The following is a 21514-nucleotide window of genomic DNA, read 5'->3' on the forward strand; positions in this document are numbered from 1 at the left end:
AATACTATATGAATAGTTTATATGTTTACAACAAAAATAATATTTCACACCTAAAGATATTCTTAAAATATTTAATTACATTATTAACTCTGACTCTGCACTCAGGAATTAATCCTAGAACTACTTGGTGGTTGGGGGATATTATGGGATGCTAGGATCAAACCTGGATCAGCTGTATGCCAGGCAAACATCCTAAATCATTGCTCAGGTCTCTATATTTAACTGTATGTTTTAATTTTTAATTATTATTTTGTCTATTTAAATAAATGCCCTTTCAAAATTTAGATTGTAGAAGTAATTTATATTTATTAAAAATAAAAGTAGATAATACATAGGAGCTATATTAGGCATACATACATATACATCTTTAGTTGTGAAATGAATAAATTCAATTCAATTAAACTGGTATATTATTTTAAATTTAGCTTAGATTACATTTATTTGCAAGCATTTAGGTATTCTTGAGGCATAGAAATTATCATCATAGTTTTTATATAAGCATTGTAGTGTTTGTCTTCAGTAAATTAAATTAGAATAATAATAAGTATAGCTATTATGCAATTGTCGGTATCTCAAAGATTAATAATGACCATGTGCTCATAATGCAACTGAGTTAAAGATATCTTTCTGCTACACAATATATGGTCTTGTCTTGCCTTTTTCTTAAGCTTTTATTCAATTAAAAAGGTGTGAATATTGACATAACACATGTTGTATGTTTTGTGACAGTTCTTTTTTTTTTATATGTACATTGGTTTTATAAAATTTTGTAGAATTTTCATCACTTTAACTTATTATTGTGACTTGATACATAGAAATGTGAATCTCAACACAAAATAGAAAGAAAGGGTTGATATTTCTTGGATAAAATTTAGATTAGATTAGATTAGATTAGATTAGAGGGAACTAGAAAACTTCTCTCGAATACAGGCAGGGGGAGGAAAAAGCAATTGAGGACATTGGTGATGGGAATGTTGCACTGGTGAAGGGGGGGTATTATTTTTATGACTGAAACCCAACTACAATCATGTTTGTAATCCTGGTGTTTAAATAAATATATTATTTTAAAAAAATAAAAAAGGAAAAAATGACAAAACAAACTAAATAAAACAAATTACTAAATAATACTGATGCTTTCTGTTCTTCGATTATTAGCAAAAAGGAAAATTATAAAAAATTTAAATCTATAATAAATTATTTAAAATTAGGTAAGTAGTATACAATATCATAGTTCAGTATTTGACATAAAAGTATTAGTTATTAATGTAATTTAAGATAACTATCTGCCATTGAAAGTATAAACAGAATTTTTTTTAATTTTTTTTAATTTTTGAGCCACTGTCAGTGACACTCAGGGGTTACTTCTGGCTCTGTGCTCAGAAATCGGTCTTGGTGTGGGGGGCCATATGGGACACTGGGGGAATTAAACCGAGGTCCATTCTAGGTCAACCATTTGCAAGGTAAATCAAATGCCTTACCGCTGTGCCATTGCTCCTGCCCCTGAACAGAATTTTTAAATATTTTTACTTCTAGTGTGAACATTTTGCTGGGAAGTAAGTTTTTATACAATAAAATATTTTAAGATACATATTAAGATAAAACAAATCATCTGAGTTTTTGCCTTGATAAGTATTCATAAAACTAATTTAAGCTTGAATGACTCTTTTTTCCAATTTTAGATTAATATAAACTTTAGAATTTGGTGATGAAATTGTTACTACTAAAGTTTGTATTAATTTTGATGTAATTAGGGGTTTAAAAGTTTGTTTTTTGGGATAAAATAGTGGTATTCAAACCTTATTTTGTTGTTGTTGTTGTTTGCGGGTGTCATACCCTGTTGTGATCAAAAGTTACTTCTTATTGTATGCTCAGAGGTCTTTCTGGCAGTATTTGTTTCATTTTGATTTTTTTTGGGGGGAGGGCACACCCAGCGACACTTAGGGGTTACCCCTGGCTAGGCGCTCAGAAATAGCTCCAGGCTTTGGGGACCATATGGGACGCTGGGGAATCCAACCATGTTCTGTCCTAGGTTAGAGCAGACAAGGCAACTCCTTACCGCTTGTGCCACTGCTCAAGCCCCTATTTCTGGCAATATTTGGAAGACCATATGGGATGTCAGAGATGGAACAAGGGTCAGCTGCCCGTAAAGCATATGCCAGGCACACTGTGATCTCTGCTGGTTCAATCTTCAAACCTTTTTAACTTCACCACCAACAACAACAAAAAAATGTTGAGATAAAAAATTAATCATTGACTTTTTAAAAATCTATGTTTACAATGAGGTTTACAAAAATTTAATGAATACAGGAAATTTGTGGTCACTGGTTCTTTGATTATGACAACAAAAATATAAAAATAAGAACTTTGAAGAAACCGAGGAGTGGAATGAATTTTATTTTCAAATATTTACTCACAATGGACGTAACAACTTGATAAGCCTTTAAGGTGACATTCAAAAATATTTTTTGTCCTGTCAATGCTAGGTACAAAGTAAATATGAACTTCCCTTTTAATTAGTGAGTCCAATTTAAATGTCTGATCTTAAAACTTCTTCAACAAATAGCATGTGTGTCACCACTTACCCATTATGGTTGAAGTTTCTGTATACAAGATCTTGAATTCATGCTAATTCAATGACTCATCACTAGATGCTTGAACTATTCATAAATCTATGCACTTCAGGTTACAGCAAGATAAATCACACTGAGGTTTATAGACCTTTGAAGTATGATAGTCTTATTTTAAAAGCTTTCTGTTGAAATAACTGTTAAAAAATACACAATGTCAGCTATTCTTGTTTTTATCTCAGTGGGTACTGTTGCTTACTGTGAAATTTACTTTTACTAAAACGCCTAAACTTTAGTTGCAATAACTCTTCTTATTTTGTGTTAAAAAGAAAATTGATTACATCTTAAAATCTTGACACACTGATATGCTACCGCTGATAAACTGGCTTCTTACATTTTAATTATTTACCATTTAATTGGCGTAAATGGAACACTTCCACCTAAAATTGAGTTACTTTTTTTAAAAAAAATATACACAAGGTAAGTAAAAGAAAGACAAAAGGTTAGTTGATGGGCAGTAATGGCAGGGTCTAAAATGAGTAACAAAGCTTTTTAGAGATCAACTTGACAGATTTCAAAGATATTGTATTCTTAAGTACTTATTATGCAGATGACTGTAATTTGTGTGGAATTAAGTTTAAAGAAATTGAAAGTAAGTGACATTTTGTTTATAGAATTTTCCAAGAGCTGAAGATGTGTTTAAAAATTACAAATTTCTCTTTTCATTTCTTTCGTAGACTTGTTTACTAGGGAAAAAATAAAGACTAAAGAAACAAAGAAAGCTCTGAGGTCACTATCTCTTTATTCATCTCCTTCATTCATCTGTGTGCATTGCTTAATTGTCTGATTAAAATTAGAAGTGTCAGCCATGCATTCCATAATTAAAATAAATTGAATCTGAAATAAGTAACACATTTCTGTCTTTTTGGTATAGGTCATGAAGAAAGAATAATGAATTATCCCATCTTTCTAAAGTCATTTTCATAATTTAAGATGTTTGATTCTTTTTTTTTTATTAAAGTAAATGATATTCCTGGGAAGTACCCTGATTAAAACACATATACTATATAATAGGAGGAAAATTATTAGATTTGCTTCTTTTCTCCTACTAATTTGTCTAATATTTATTCATTTTCAACTAAAATACAGAGAATTGGTGTGGGTGTAATTGCTCCCTAATATTTACTCACACTATTTCTTTATATCAATATTCCACCCTTTTAGGCCTACACAGCTATGCTTAGGGCATAATCTTGGTTCTGTGCTGAGAGATCATTCTTCCTATGGTCTGGGGACCATACAGAGTATTGGGTATTGAACCGAAGTTGGCTGTATGGATGGCAAGAATCTTAGTCACTATACATTCTCCCCAGCACTAATATCAGGTTTTTTTATTAACCTGGAATGAATTAACCTTCTTTGGGTCTCTAGTTTAGTTCATTTAAAACATAGATAAAATTTAGAAAAATGGGGCGCCACAACAGAAAGCTAGGGGTCAACCAGTAGGACGAGGAAGCCTCAGGAATCAAACAATAGAGGAGTGAGGCCAGATTCAAGAAAAATGCTTGAGGAACATTTGCTCTTTATTATTATTATCATCAACTTCATAATAATCATCAGCAATGATCATTGTCATGATTGTTATTCATGTCACTCTTCTAATAAAATATAATTTTGCAATTTCTTTTATTAATGTTTGGGAAATTTGCCAACTAAGTCATAATGATTTTTAAACTTCTAGTTTATTTCCATTTGAAGAAGTCCTCAGCATCTGAGGCAAATTGCCCTAGACTCAGTCTTCTTAGAGTGATGATCTAGATCAAAATTTAATTGTTTGTAATATTTTGCATATAAGTATCCATGGTAAATACTCATCAAAAAGCATCTTTCTCTATCCTAAATACTCAGTTTTATATGTATATATATAAAATCCATAATCAGTATCCAGAATCAGAACTTCAGAACAAATATGACAAAATGATTCATGTTTCTTATTAAAAGACCTTGATTCAATAGGATAGAATAAATGTTTTCTTGTCCTAGGATAGAATATATGCCTGTTGTTTTCAGGTCACTTCAAAGATAAATGTCTTATTTTTACTATATTAAGTAGTCATATTATGTAGTTAAGAATAATCTGTGCATGTTAATTACTATAACTCAAATATACATATAAATTGATATTAATATTTACTTGGAGTATATACCAAAAACTTCCTCTTTAAAATTCTATATTGCTGTTAATTTTGCCACAGTATCTAGTAGTAAAAATACTATTGTATAGCACATCTAGTAATATTGTCATGCTCTTAAGAGAATTAATACCAGTATAATAAATTATCAGGTAATTTTGAATAACATTTTGGTTTAAACCATCTATTATCACATTATTATTCACACTTAGTGAGTTAGATTTATGTTGAATTTTTATACAATTGTGTTATAATTATGTATTTATTTTTAAAAATATTGGGCATGCTTTTCTATCTGTAAATATATTTTCTTTGCCTATAGTTAATTTATTCTTTGGGATTCTAGTAGTTTCTTAAATGTTCATATCATTTATTTTATTCACAATATATAAATAAATTTATTTATGTCATTATTTACATAATTAATTTTTATCTTAAAATACTTTAAAATTTGGGGTTATCTAGCTTTTCCCAGTTTCTCAACATTCCATTTCTTTCTCTATTTCACTCTTCTTTTTTTCATCTTTTAATTCTCCTCGTCTTTTCCTTCTTCCTCCACAGACTTTTCCACAAAGATGACAGCCATTTTTATAGAAGTACCATTAGTTACATTTTTTTTGTTTTTATAATTTTTTTGAAACCAATGTGAATGACAAGTCTTTCACAGTTGTATTTAAGTGATAGTGAATTAGGTCCATTCTCATCAGTGTTAATCTCTCTTAGCCATAGTTCCAAGCATGCCTTCCATTCCTCCACCCTTAGTCCTTTGGACTACTAGTGTAATTGGTCCCTTTTATGTTTCACTTGTTGTAGTTTGGGTCTCTTGAGTCTATTGTTGTTTATTTTGTTTGGGTATTTAGGTTTGACCATTTTTATTTCTACTCAATGCTCCTGAGACAACTTGGCCCCTGGGTCCCATCCACTTTGTTTTTTTTATTTACAGTAATTTAATGATTCCTCCTGGAGCACTTCATTCCAACATAGCTCACACTACCAGAGTGCCTGCTTCCTTCAACCAAGATCTCAAAGATTTTTCCAAAGAACAGATACTCCCCACAAGCAGTTCAACTCAGTTCTATTTCTTTTGGTCATTTCTTAATCCCTTACCATGTTGCTCTACATTTACATATAAGAGACATTATCCTGTATCTTAGTTACTGACTTTACTAAGCATGATTATCTAGAGTTCCATCAAATATTTCTTTTTCAGTTGCTTGAGTTAATGGTATTTTAGTCCTAATAATGAAGTCAAATAATTTCTTGCCATTTGCATAAGTAAATGCTTATACACCATTTAGTATAATTTTAAAAAATGGATTACATATTTTCTATTTTTCTTAAGTATATATTGCTCAAATTAAACTCGTTATATTTAATAATTTAATAATAATAGCAGTTGACATACTTGATCAAATAAACTTCTTGACGCATTGAATATGCTAGATTATTATGTTTTCTCAATAGACAGTCATCCTAGGTCTCTTTTATTGGCTTTTCAGTTATTTATATGTCTATAAATATTAATGGTTTCTATCAGGAAAAAATGCATTCTGTGCTTTTCTATTTCTATATTCATTATCCTGATGATGGCATACAATCAAAGGTGTTTAAATATACCTTATGCTGATATTTTTCTATATTTAAATTTTTAACCCTGGATTTAGTAGTAACATAAGAATTAGATCAGATATCTAAACAAGAGTGCCTGAATAGTAGATTTAAATGCAGGAAACTTACTAAGGAAATATTGTGATGGGTTATTTCAAAAAGCCTGAAGAAAATGAAAAAAAAAAACAATATGCCATCAGACATATCTTTTAAGTAACTTTAGCTCAGTGATTGTGATGTAAATTGAATTAGAGTTCATCTTTTGTCCTTGAAGAAATTATTTAATATGGAACAATGCCAATAGTTTAAGATGTAGATGAAGATCTAAGGCAATAATGCATCCTCTAACATCAAATTGCCCATTTAATTTCTCCTTTTATATACAGCCAATAAAATATGGACTATGCAGAAATTTCTCAGCAAAAGCAATTTTAAAATTAAATTGTGCTTTTTCTAAGCCATGTTTATAGTCTCATAATTGTCCAATCTTTTCTAATCCACATATGGCATATTTTACTGAATTATGAATACTAAAATCCTTAAGATTTATTTTAGTAATATATTTTATTTATATTCCAAATCGAGACTATTATAAGAAATCTATTTTTCCAAGTAATTCCTGTTTTATAAAGAACTTTATAAACTTAGAGGAAAAAGGAAGATATTTATTACAACAATATTTCCCCAGATAGAAGGGATGTTGCTCATGTTGTAAAGCACAGGCCTTTCGAGTATTGAAAATATTGGGTATTAAGGTATTGAACTTACATGCTTGCCACTTCATTACTCAGTGACTTCTGGCTGTTATTCCTATAACAAATTTTTATCGACTTAATATTTTCTGTTGATTGTATCTACATATTTAAAAGCAAGTGGAAAAATTAAAGAAAACTGCTGAAGAGAACACATTTTGCTACATATAATAACTAGTTGATTAGTGTCATGTTCATCCATACAGTCAGTGTTTTCATAAATTATAAAAGAAAACTATGATTTCAATAAGTAATATACTACTTCTAAACACTTATCAATTAGTTTTGGTGTTTTGTATATTTTTCCTCTGTTCTCTTTAAGAGACGTCTAAGAAAATTGTTGAGTGTACAGTTTTTAAAGTATGTTATTTTATTAGCTCAAATTTAATTTTGACTTTGTAATTTGTTTTGGATTACTAAAATAAAATAAAACACAACTTAATTTTAAATCTTAAATTAATTTTATCAGTTCTGCTTTTTGTATATGTGTTGACTTATGAAATTTTATAATACATTACTTCATATCTATATATTATTTTTTGGTTTTTGGTCCATACCTGGTGACGCTCAGGGATTATTCCTGGTTATGGGCTCAGAAATTGCTCCCAGATAGGGGGAACATATGGAATGCTGGGGGACAGAACCTTGGTCCATCCTATGCTAGCATGGGCAAGGCAGACACCTTACCGCTTGAGCCACCGCTCTGGTCCCTTATTACAACAAAGCAACCAGTAATTTATTCACTAGCTAAATATTACACATTGAAATAAAATTAGCATATATCACCCATAGTTATTGACATGAAAAATCAATTTTAGATCAATATTAACAATAAAAATATTACATATTCAAAGTAGGAACTTACTGAATATAATATATTATTCTAAATTTTTTTTTTCTTTTTTTGGTTTTTGGGCCAGACCTGGTGGCACTCAGAAGTTACTTCTTGCTATGAGTTTAGAAATCATTCCTTGTTAGGGGAATTTATGGGATGCTGGATGATAGAACCGTGGTCTGTCCTAAGTCAGCAGCATGCAAGGCAAACTCTCTATTACTGCGCCACTGCTCTGGCCCCAAAAGAATATTTTTATTTAGAGTAAACACAAATATTCCAGCTCATTTTGTCCTCAATTGCAAGTCATAGTTTCTTTTTATTCAGAATATAACAATAGTTGTTACTTTCCTAAAATTTTACTGTTAAATTTTTCAAAGTATTCGATTATTTTTAATAATTTTGTTTTTCATCTTCGGTGCTTTTTACTAGGTAGATAGATTTGCCTTTATTTTTACTAAAAATGCTGTGCATTTGAAAGTATTATGGTCTAAAAATCAGCATCGATAGGCGACCTAATACTTGCAGGCTGTGCTTCATTGAGTTTACCCAAAATGTAGAATGCTTTAAAAGCTTAAAATTCAAAACCTAGCTTTTAACAGATGTAGCTATTTTTGCTATCATGGGATATCTACTCATATCTCTTGGTAGAACTCAGCAGGATGATAAAATATATATTCTTTGATAGAATCTAGGATTTTTAAAATGATTTAACACAAAGACCTGACAATAGATTCTTTTTTCCAATCTCCATGGTTGGTGAAATCTTGCTTCTTAGAGAAAATATAAAAGAGAAAATATTGTAAAGTAGAAAAAAATTTTCCAAACACATTTGGTTTAGAAAAATCATCCTTAAAATTGGCTTTTTTAGTACTATCATTTTTAGTTCTGATAAAATAAAAATATGAAAAAATACTTTAATCTCCTATTTTATACATATTAAACTAAATTAAAATGCCATATCATTATAAAATTTTACTTTGTTATAGTCAGATTGTAAATCAAAGTTAATAGAAATTATTAGAGTGTGCATTTTTTCTTATTTTTCAATTAAAATAAATTTAAAGGACATTATCAAAATATTTTCTAAAATTGTAATAATTACAATTATTTTATTTTTATGCTTTATCAAAATCATAATCACAGATATCAAAATCATAGAAATCAAAATAATAGATATTGCTAAATAGCAAAATAATAAATATTGCTAAATAGCAAAATCATAGATATTGCTAAAATCAAAAGATCACAAATTCTTGAGGCCAGAGAGATAGCACAGCAGTCAGGTGTTAGCCTTGCAAGTGGTTCAAATCGTGGCATCCCATATGGTCCTCCGCAACTGTCAGGAGCGATTTCTGAGCAAATAGTAAGAAGTAACCACTGAGCACAGCTGGGTGTGGCCTAAAAAACAAAAATAATGACAAATTTTTCCCAAGCTTGATTCAAATTAAGTAAACAAAGATGTCTGACATTATTTCTTTAATATAATTTTAATGGCTTAGATACACATCAAAATTTTCTGTTATATTGAAAACTTTATAGGTGTAAAATGAACTGTAAAAATTATTCATAATTTAAACTTTACTTTCATTTTATATTTAGAAATATATTTTATTATATAACTTAAATTTATGCACAACTAAAAGTATGTAGCATGCATATCTATCATACATACATATAAGAATATACATTCAGGGATCATTTTATAGTATGTATTATATTTGCATTTATTGAATCTATTTAAGAGAATATGCTTTGTTACTATTATTTATATAAACCTTACTATAAGCATTCTTAGAGAATTTATTATATTGGTTATTAAATACAATTTATAGATCAGTTTTATGAGCACCTTAGTTTAACTTGTTAAAACATTTTAAATATTGATATTTATCTAATTAGAATTCATTGAAAAAATCACAGTTTTAGTAAAGCTTTTTTACTAACTGCTTACGATTTCCTCTTTTGTAGGACCACATATAAACTTTTTAATAACAGAAATATATTTACATGAAAATATTTTAGATTAACCCCTTTTTAAGAATTGAGCTGTAACCAGACCCACAAACACAGTTTTGCACTGGGCCAGCTCCATGTAAAACAAGCCATAAATAAAGATAGGTACACTGGTCACACAGCAAAATTTGGGAGGAGAGGCTAATCAGGTCTCTGCGCTGATAAAGAAACAACTGCTGCACCCAGAACTCAGAATTAACACTTTCTTATGGTCCTGTCTCACTATAATTCTCTTTGAGGAACCTAACTGACCAAACTTCAGGTGTGCTGGTATTTGCTTTGATATTGCCAGGGCTTGTATGGAGTGAGTGCGGTTACCACACTGACACATTCAGACAAACACACACACACACACACACACACACACACACACATGCATATCTGTACACAAAAACATACACCCTCCTGATTTAGGAGGCTTGGCATCTGATAACACATCCAACAAAAGCCTCAGTATCAGTAATAGTACTTTGAGTTCCTGCACAAATTAATTTGTTCGATGCTGCCATCCCTACAGGAACACACTGATTTCACAGAATGGACAATTAAGAGATTACTAAACCAACTACTACTACAATGATTTCATCGGCAATAAAATAATTTTCACAAATTAGTTGTAATTATATTTTTTTATTTTATTTGTTATTATCCTTTTTCTTTTCTTTTTTAATAAGTTTGCTTTCAATTATCTGGAAAAATATGCTATGGTCAACTATATATTGAGTGATGCATTTTCTTTAAATAAATTTTTGTTAAAAAAATAGATAATTGACAAAAACGAAGGTGTAGGGAGGACAATTTGGTGATGGGAATCCCCCCTAATTTTATGTAAATATGTACCTAAAATATTATTGTCAACAATATGTAAGTCATTATGATCAAAATAAAAATTATATTAAAAAAAAAACAGAAAAAAAAAGATAATTGGAGCCCAAGTGGTAGCGCTGGGTGTAAGTGCTAGTCTAGGATGGACCACTGTTCAAATCCTTGCCATCCCATATAGTCCCTTAAAGCCAGGAGCAATTTCTGAGTGCATAGCCAGAGTTTTACCGCCCAAAAAATAGGAATTAAGAAATAGGAATCATGGGGCCGGGTAGGTGGCGCTGGAGGTAAGGTGTCTGCCTTGCAAGCGCTAGCCAAGGAAGGACCTCGGTTCGATCCCCCGGCGTCCCATATGGTCCACCCAAGCCAGGGGCGATTTCTGAGCACATAGCCAGGAGTAACCCCTGAGCGTCAAACGGGTGTGGCCCAAAAACCAAAAAAAAAAAAAAAAAAAAAAAAGAAATAGGAATCAAAATTTCCAGTTAAGTTAATAACTCTGGGATGGAGCAGGTAAGATGCTAAGACACCTTGCACAAGGCATATCTGAATTATATGTTCAGCATTCTATAATGTCACCCAAGCTTGCCAGAAGTGATTCCTGATTACAGAACCAAGAGTAATCCCTGAGCACTTCCTGCTACCTGGTATGGCCCATAAATAACAGCAACAAAAAATGAGGTTAATAGATATAATTATTTTCCCAAAATTTGTAAGCAATTGCTAAAAAAAGAAGACAGAAAAAATTAAGAAATACTTCATGAAATTCTAATAATTAGAGTACTTAATGCTATCTAAAATATTTTTTCTATGGAAGTATTAGGTGGATTTAATATAATACCTTGAAAATTTCAACATTATTCTTTAAGAAAATTGGATATATGTTAATAGTATTTCTAGATTAACCAAAAATTTCTAAAAATTCTAAGCAATTATGAAGAAAACAAAAGCAAAGATGGGTCCCCTCACATTATAAGTTTTAATAAGCAAAACATATTATTGAACATGAAATATAAACATATGAATGTGAATACATTTAGAACCCAGAAATAAAACTTTACAAAATTTATTAATTAGAAGACTAAAACTGATGTATAGGAGAGTTTCTATAGTAGATTGTGTTAATAATAATGGATTTCAAAATATGAAATAACACAAATAGATTACTCACCAGGCTAAAAATAGACTGAAGAAAGTTTTTTTTTTCTTTGTTTTGTTTTAGCTTTTAAATCACACCAGTGGTGCTCAGGGGTTATTCCTGGTTTTGTGTTCAGAATCGCTCCTGGCAATATCTGGGAACCATATGGGATGCAGGGATTCAAACAGGGGTCTGTCCTGTGTTGACCACATGCAAGGCAAACACTTACCACTGTGCTATTGTTCCAGCCCCAAAAAGAAAGTTCTTCTTTATTAATTGAATCACTCTGCAATACACAGTTATGTATTTTGAACACCCATACCTTCACCAGAGCATATCACCAAATCCAGTTTTCTTCTACTAGCTCATACTGCTTCTATGGCTTATTATCTTTCTCACACACACGTTCTCATCTCTCTATCATCCTTTCTTTCTCTCCCTCTCCCTCTATATTTTGCTCTCTCATTTAGGCACTGTGGTTTGCAATACTGCTACTGAAAATGTATATACATATCACTATACCTTTCTTCATATATCACTTTACCAGTTCTTGTCCAGTGTGATCATTTCCAATCACCATTATCACATTGCTCCCTTCTCTGTCCTAACTGCACAACCACTTTCCATGTGGCAAGCTTCTTACCATGGATCAGTCCTCTTTCTATTGTCTTTGGATAATAATGGCTCATACCCACAAATGAGTGTGATCATTCTATGTCCATCCCTCTTCCTCTAGACCAATATCATTCACCATGATACTCTTTATGTCTATTCATGCATAAATAAATTTCAAGACTTAATTTTTTTCTAATATCTGTATATATATTGAGTGGTTTATTTATCAACTCATCTTTTTTTTGAAACATATAGGTTCTTTTCAGATTCTGACTTTTGTGAGTTATGCTGCAATGAACACAGAAGTGAAGATGTATTTTCTGGATTGTATTTTTGGATGCCTAGGGGAGACCAAATTTATGAAATGTATCCAAATAAACTCAAGGAATGCACTTCTTTATTTTGACTTCAATGGTGATTTTACTCCATTTTTAATGAAAACAAAAGCCAAGAAAGAACAAGACTTTTTATCTAAATAAACTCTTTTGCATTGTGACACTATTGCTAAAATAAACATCCTTTCGAAAAATAGAAAATAGTTGCAGACCATATACATGACAAATAGCTAAATTCTAAAATGTATAAAACCTTATAAAATTCAATAAACATAAACAACCTCACTGAAAGTGGGAAAAGAAATCAGTGTTTCCCGAAAATAACTATAAATGAAGAAAACTCAAGATTAAGAAACTATTTTCACTGAATCAGAGGGAAATAGAAAGTAATGGCATAGGATTTACCATGTATCTAAGACATTAGTCCATATGAAAAATATCAAAAGCAAAAGAAATGCAATTAGATTTTGTGGAAAAAGCAAAATTTTATTCACTAAATTGTTAAAAAGGATACTATTATATATGTATAATATTTTGGGTAGGATGGACATATTGACAAAATCAAATATTTCAATCATGACCATGACATTCTTTCTAGTTCCTGGTGTCTTATGTTTCTATTGACAGCACATCATTCACAATGTGTCTTTTTTCACATACTTTATAAATTTTATTATATGCATTTTATTTTTGGACAAATTAAAATGTTTCTTATTCTTCTTATAAAGTCATAGCGGCCTGCCTAAACACTGTTTAGGTGTATTGGTTCCATAATTTTGGATTAGTCTTCAAATTTTCTAGAATATTACGTATGTTTTAGCTTTCAATTTGTATTACTATTTTTTAGAACTATGGATCAGGCATAGCTACATTGCTCCTTTTTTAGAGAACACATTTTATGTGTTATCTATATGAATATAGCAGCAGCTTTATGATGTTTCATTTTTGCTATTTGAGAAGAGATAATATGATTATAAATTAAAATGTAAATGAGCACTAAATTCTTCAAAAGTTCTTTATGTGTCTAATGGTATGATCACTTAAATTTATCATGTAGACATGATGTATTATAGTAATTTATGTGTATATATTGTACTATCTTCTATCTCTAAAATAAATGCATTTTTATTAATTTATTTATCTTTAACTGTATTAATTTTGGTTTGCTAAGTATTTTTTCAGAAACTTTGCATCTATGCACATTGGGGGATCTTGTTTTAAGATTTTCATCAATCAGAAGACTAAGCAAAGTATAATATGTATATATTAAATATAAACTGAAAATCATATATTTAAAATATTGACTCAAGAAATTTTCATACTAAATACAAATTCAAAATGCTTGTGCATGATTTTACTTATAATTTAATTTTAAATCATGTTGTATAAGTATATCTTTTATTATCTAGAAACAATGACTATAAGAATTATGTTATATGTTGCATATAACATATTAAATTTGCAAAATATATATACAACTTGTATAATATATTCAATGTATATTATATATATGACTTCTATTTCTAACCTAAGTGCAGATATAAACTATTAAGAAATAAAAATGATACCATTTTATAAAGTAATAAAAATGAATTCTGACTTAGAATTAGCTCATAATTTTATTCAGGTAAATAAGTGAGCTCTCACATTTGTATGACATGTGTTGACCTAACTACATTTTCTAATTTTTAATTTTCTGTTAACAAAGAACATTATAGTAAATAGTGATTTTATTAGTTATCTTATATTCAGCAGTCTACAGCTGTGTTAGTCATTATAAACAAGTGATTAATTTGATACAAGCAGCTCACTTCATCAGAGAATGGCATTTTCAGTTGCTCTGATGCTTCATTGTGCCAGTCATTTCCAAACATAAGGTCACAGCTGTTCTGTGACATTTTTACACAATGGAAAATTAACCTGCACCATGAAGAAATAAAAGGAAATTTAATAACTTGACATTTGAAAGTTTGGGAAAAAAACATTACAAACACAGATAATTTTACATAAAACTTATATGAAAACAATGTCAATGTTAAACAAATAAAATGAATATTTTCTTGGGAAATTATAACACAGTGACCTATCAAGACCATCATAGTAAGTCTTTTTTTTCCAGTGGATTAGATTGACAGATATGTGAAAGCCTTTGAGCAATCAGATACAAGTAGTTCTCTCCAGTTTTCCTTGTATACAGAAAAGAGCTATTCCACACGTTATTTTATTTTCTGACTTTATGTATTTACTTATGCTTTTATTTTGATATAGTTTCCTATTTTGTATTTTTAATCTTTAAATTTCAATAAAAAATTTAAGGTATATGGCATTAGAAAAATGTCTTATTAATGTCTCTTTATTTACTTATTTTATTTAGGTTTTGAGCCATACCTGATGGTGCTCAGAGTTTACTCCTGACTGTGCCTCAGGAATTACTCCTTGTAGACTCTAGGGACCATATGGAATGTCTGGGATGGAACATAGGTTGGGAAGTTGCAAATCAAAAGGAAGTAAGTATCTGCTGTACCATCTCTCTGGTCCCTGTCTGATTCTTAAATTTTACAAATTTGACTGTCATTGGTGTTATGATACTGTTTGATTCTTTATTCTAATTATATCTCTTTATTATGTAATGGCAAAATGTGTTAATATTTAAAATAGATTGATAAAGAATATAATTTCTTCTTTGTAAAATTCTATATTATCTCTATTGCTTTCTATTTCTTATTTCCTCCTTTCCTACTCTCTAAAAAAATAAAACATAAATAAGGCCCTAAATAAGTCATAATGTGTTGACATATGGTTTGAAACATTACATGACTAGATGAATGAAATATAAATATTTTTAGTTTATGCCACAGGTGTCATCACATTTGTCATAAAAGCCAGAGGAATTCAAGACAATTCAATTTATTTCTAATGAAAATCATATTTTAAAGGTATTTCAGATAATTTTATAATAATTAGGCATTCATCTATTTTTTCACTTGTAATCTATGTTCACAGGTATGTTTATTCTTATTTCAACACAAAAATTTTTCAATGCATGATGTAGCTTTAAATTTTCTATATACACTTTAAGAATATCAAACATTTTTAAGAATAATGTTTATGCAACAACTACCCACCCATACAACATAATTCATAAATTACTCTACGTTATCTAGTTTGTTCAGGGTATCAAATGATAACCCTCATTAAAAAGTTGTGAGAAACAATGAAGATTATATAAATAAACTAAACATAATGCTATATTATATGTAAAAATGGCAATCTGTTTTTGTAAAAAGAAGCATATTAAAATAAGACCTAGCATCTTCTAAAACATACTGAGTAAATTTGGAAAGTATTTTTATGATATTAAATTTGAATGTATATATAAAAAAACAGAGAACAAAAAATAATTACAATGGGATAAATTATAGAGGTGAGAAACCTTATGAAGAAAATTACGGAGTCGGAGTGGTGGCACGGATGGGTAAGGCTTCTGCCTTGTTTTGTCGGTGCTAACCTTGGACGAACCTTGGTTCTATCCCCTGGCATCTCATATGGTTCTCATATCCAGGATCGATTTTTGAGCACATATCCAGGAGTAACCCCTGAGAGTTACCAGGTGTGGCCAAAATAATAAAAGGAAGAAAATTACAAAAAGTTGCTTTAAGTAATAAGACAGGACATGTCAATATACTCTGCTCATAAATGTGAAATATATCAATGGTAATATTACCCCAAACATTGTACAGCTTTAATGCAATGCCTTTAAAATATCCATTACAGGGGCCAGAGAAATTGCACAGTGGGTAGGCCTCCAAAAACTGTCACATGTAAAACATTTGAGAACAATCCAGTGATGGGACAAATATGAGATTAAAGGACATACATTCACTGCTAGTGGGCATGTTTTCTGGTCCAGTCTTTGAAAAACACTTTGTAATTTCTTCAAAAATTATAGTAATGGTTTCAATTGAACTCCTGTATGACCTCACAATGTATTTTCCTGGGAATATACCATAGGGGAATTTTGCAATCCTACATTCATTGAAGCACTATTCACTATAACCACAATCTGGAAACAAACCAAGTAACAGAGAACAGATGAGTGGTTAAATTATTTGATTAATTTAACAGAATAAAAGAACAGTTACCAATGGAATACTATGCAGATTTAAAGAAAATTAAGTCATGACATTTCTTTATTCATAGATGGAATGGAGGTTATTATGCTGAGTGAAGTGTATAAGTTGGAGGGAGACATATAGATTGTGCTCATTTATAGGATTATATATTAACATAACAACAATTATACACATATGTATATATGTTTATATATGCTGCTATCTTAATCATATAAAAAGATAATGAGGAAGAAGTTCAGGAGGATTGTTCCTTGGTAGGAAGCTTGCTACAAAGAACAGAGATGTGCAGTAGCCAGAGATGCTATCATTATGAGAGTGATATTTGGAAACTCATTCTGGAAAAATACTGGGTACTGAAAAGGTATAAAGTGATATATATGATAACACTTCAGTAACAATATTCAAAACACAGTGTCTGAAATGAATAAAAGCAGCATAATAGAGAGAAAATAAAAATGCCTTCACAGTTGTCATATTTTTCATTCATTAATAGAAAATCAGTATCAATACAATCTTTGATAACATCTCCCAATTGCACTCTTGACTTTTCACATTGATAAAAGCACATGTTTGTGTAAATAACGTAAGAATCTGTATTAGAAACTACTTTGGCATAGTTTTAGTTATATTAGTTAAGGAAGCGAAATATGAGAGTATAATGGCATGTGTGTAAAGAAAAGAATAGTAGATATAAACATTCACCTCACTGAGTTTTGAATTCTGAGATTTTTTGTAGTAATGAGCATGTTTAATGTTACTCCCTTATTAGTAAATTGCTCTGTAAAAAAATCAGTGACTGAAGAAATTGTACAGCAGGTAAGGTGCTTGCCTTGTGTAAGCCAACTCAAGTTCTGTATCTAGAATCCCATATGGTCTCCTGATTAGTCTCAGGAGATAAGTGCCAGAAGTTATCCTTGTGCATGACAGAGTGTGGCAAAAAAAAAAAAAAATCTTTGGTTGTAGACTATCTCTAATGGGTGTTGAGTTTCCTTTTTCAAAGAATCCTAAAGCCAAAAATTTTACAACAGGACAAATTTTTAAATGCCAGAAGATAATAAATAATGTCTATAAAATTGTATTGTTCTTATAGATGTATTGCTCACCGTTCAAAAATATTTTTTCTACCAAATTGATTTATTGTATTAAAGTGTCTTAAGCCTCTTTTTCACAGAAGCACAATCATATCTCAAAATTTATCTAAAGTGGCAAACTCTCATACGTGATTATATTACATGGTGTGGTATTTTGAAAAACTCTGAGCTAACTATAAATTAAGGATATTATAAAGTGAAAGAGGCAAGGTGATTCAAAAGGGCCATGTTATTGTGATAAATGACAGCAATGTAATGCTGAGACATAAGAAATCACCTATAAATGGGGCTATTCATTAATATAAAGATAGAAAAATGATTCCTGAACCAAGTAGAGATAGCATATTGGTTCTATTAGGAATCTGATATGCATTGATTGGACTATAAATAATATTTAATCCACTGTTTCGTTATTCCTTATATTAATATGAGACAATAAATATTGTAATATCCAATAATGTTTATATAGAAATACTGAATAGTTAAATGTTAATCATACGTTATTCAAAAATATTAAGCAACAAGAATACACCATTTGATTTGGTGATGTATCTTGTTTCTTAATATTTGAGCTTTTATTTTATTTGAAACTTTAAAAACAAGTTAGGTTAAAGAGTTACTGATTGACAAATTTGCAACTTTTACTACTAGATATGTGCAACATTTCATCTTAAGTTAGTTTTCTATAGTATAGATGAATGTAAATTATTTTTATTACTCAAGTGTCATTTATGAGGAGGTTCTGGTAAAAGTTGGGTATGTAATATCACATATAGGCCAAATATATCTGAAGGTTTATGTCATCAAAATATTCAGAATAAAATAATTCTAAGATTTTTACAATATTTATGCACTTATTTATTATGTGCACTATCTATCAATTTCACGTTAAAATAAATTTTTGTTTTTGTTTTTGCTTCTTTGGGGGTTTGTTTTGGCCACACCCTGTTCTGCACTCAGAAATCGTTCCTGACAGGCTCCGGGAGCCTATCTAGAATGCTGGGATTCAAACTTGTGTGCAAGCCAACACCTTACCATTTTGCTATTTCTCCAGCCCCTATAGTAAATTTCTTATGGTAATAAAAATATGGAATTTAGAATTCTAGTTAAAGCATAGTTAATGTTCTGTTAATTTTTTAAGTCTGCAAAATACGCATTTTAGAGAAATAAAGGATGACTTTGTCTATTTATTTAAATCTCTTATAGATTTTTTTCTTAAATCTAAAGTTGTAGATTACTGTGAGATTTAATTTATGTTCCACATCAACTTTATACCATACACATAATCAGAAATTAAACAAATAATCTAAAGCAACAGATTAATAAAGATTAAAAAGCAAAACAGGGGCCGGAACAGTGGCACAGGCGGTAAGGCATTTGCCTTGCCTGCGCTAACCTAGGATGGATTGTGGTTCCGTCCACAGCATCCCATATGGTCCCCCAACCCTGGAACAATTTTGCATGAATAGCCAGGAGTAATCTTTGATCATCATCGGGTGTGGCCCAAAAACAACAAACAAAGAGAAATAAAAAGCAAATTATTGATGTGGACAATTTGTAAATATAGGAGAAAGACCCAGAAAGACTATAAAACTGCATGATTTCAGACTCCATCTTAAATATTGCAGCTAAAACAGAGGGAGATGGGAAGAAAATTATGGCCCAGATAGGAGTTAAATAGGAAGGCTCAGTAAACAAAGATCTGAAAGTTCCAAGTTTTGCAGTTTCCATGGAAAAAAAAACGAGATAGCATAGCATATAATATAACTAGGAATAATCTAAGAGGGTTGCCTTAAATTGTGCCCCTTTATCAAAGCCATATTGTACACAATTTTCAGTGCCCTACTTTATAAAGTATTTATATTACCCAAAAAGACATTTTGGGGTTTTCAGTTGGTAGTTTTCTTTACTAGCAGTTTTTAGTTTTTTTTTTTTTTCACTGTAAAAACAGTGAGACAAAACTGATAGTCTAACTGGGATATAGAAAATTAACATAGTAACTAAGAAGGATGTTTCTACTTTAGAACTGCATATTTTGTAATGGACATATTTGATTATATATTTAATAAGTATATCAATAGAATATCTACTCAGTAAAAGTGTCTTAGGTATCAAAGAGAAGCTTTCAACATCACCTACAAATGGTGTATTTGCAAGTAATTATCATTAGGAACAAAAATGGAAATCTGGAAGTTTCACTTCCCTGGCAAATATGTGGTGAACTTTCCTGAATCAAAGCAACAGCAACTGGTTAGAGACTTTGGAAGACATTTCTGGGTCACAAATTTTAACCCTTCTTTTGCTAAGACAGATACAGTATCACATCTTGTTGCAGCTACAAAACGTGTTGATTCCTATAATGTGCTGTTTGAGTCTGCAGTAACTCATATTAGCCTCTCGCCTCAGTGAACTGGTGTTTCTGCATAATAATATCTTTCTTATATTATTTCATTTTCTATGAGATCATTTCAAGGCTATCCTAAAGAGTGTATTGGACTTTTATATATTCATAAATTATAATATATAATATATAGTAAATATATACTAATTAATTAATATGATTCCAATAACAAACTATTATATTAGTTATTAGAATTATTTTATGAGTATTTTTCTATCTTATTTACTGTGAAGCATTTTCCCAGGAGAACATTTTTGACTTAGTTTAATTAACTATATGATTATTATTTCTCTGAGGTACTCTTTAAAAAGTTTTTGAAGACTGTTTTAGTTATTCATCTTATAGAAGTCTTTATTAAACTTTATAATCTGTTTAAATAATCTATTTTTCACTTTTTAAAAAGGCATTTCTACTTTTCTCTATATTCTTTTTTCTATGAATGTACAGGATATAGACATATAAAACTTCGAATAAAATCACTGTGCTATGTTGTTCACTGATTTATTTATTGTGATCATTTCCCTATCCAACATTAAAATATTTTAATTCCATTTACAAAGAGTTATAAATGCTAGCATCTATATATAAATAGTTTATAAAACATTAATATATTATGCTTTAGTTATCATTTGGGAGGGCTGGTAGTTCCTGAAAACTACATCATAATTTGTGCTCATGAGTTCCTCCCAGTAGTGCTTAGGGAAATAGAAAGTGCAAGAAATTGATATTGGTCCACTTCATGGTATATATATATATATATACATATATATATGTATATATATATATATTACCCAGACATTGTGTTCTCTCTCAAACCATTATTTACTTTTATGAAAATAAAATCTACTTTCTGATCCTTGGATGAAGGTAATTATGCAAAGTGCTACTTAGACATAGTCATGCTAAGTGACATGAGTCAGAAAGGAAAATATAAACACTAGATAATCTCACTCTATTTGCAGAATTTAAAGGATCAAAGAAAGGATTAAATAATTTCCAAAGATAATTACCTTGA

This window comes from Suncus etruscus, chromosome 8, assembly GCF_024139225.1.
Source record: "Suncus etruscus isolate mSunEtr1 chromosome 8, mSunEtr1.pri.cur, whole genome shotgun sequence".
Classification (NCBI taxonomy): Eukaryota; Metazoa; Chordata; class Mammalia; order Eulipotyphla; family Soricidae; genus Suncus; species Suncus etruscus.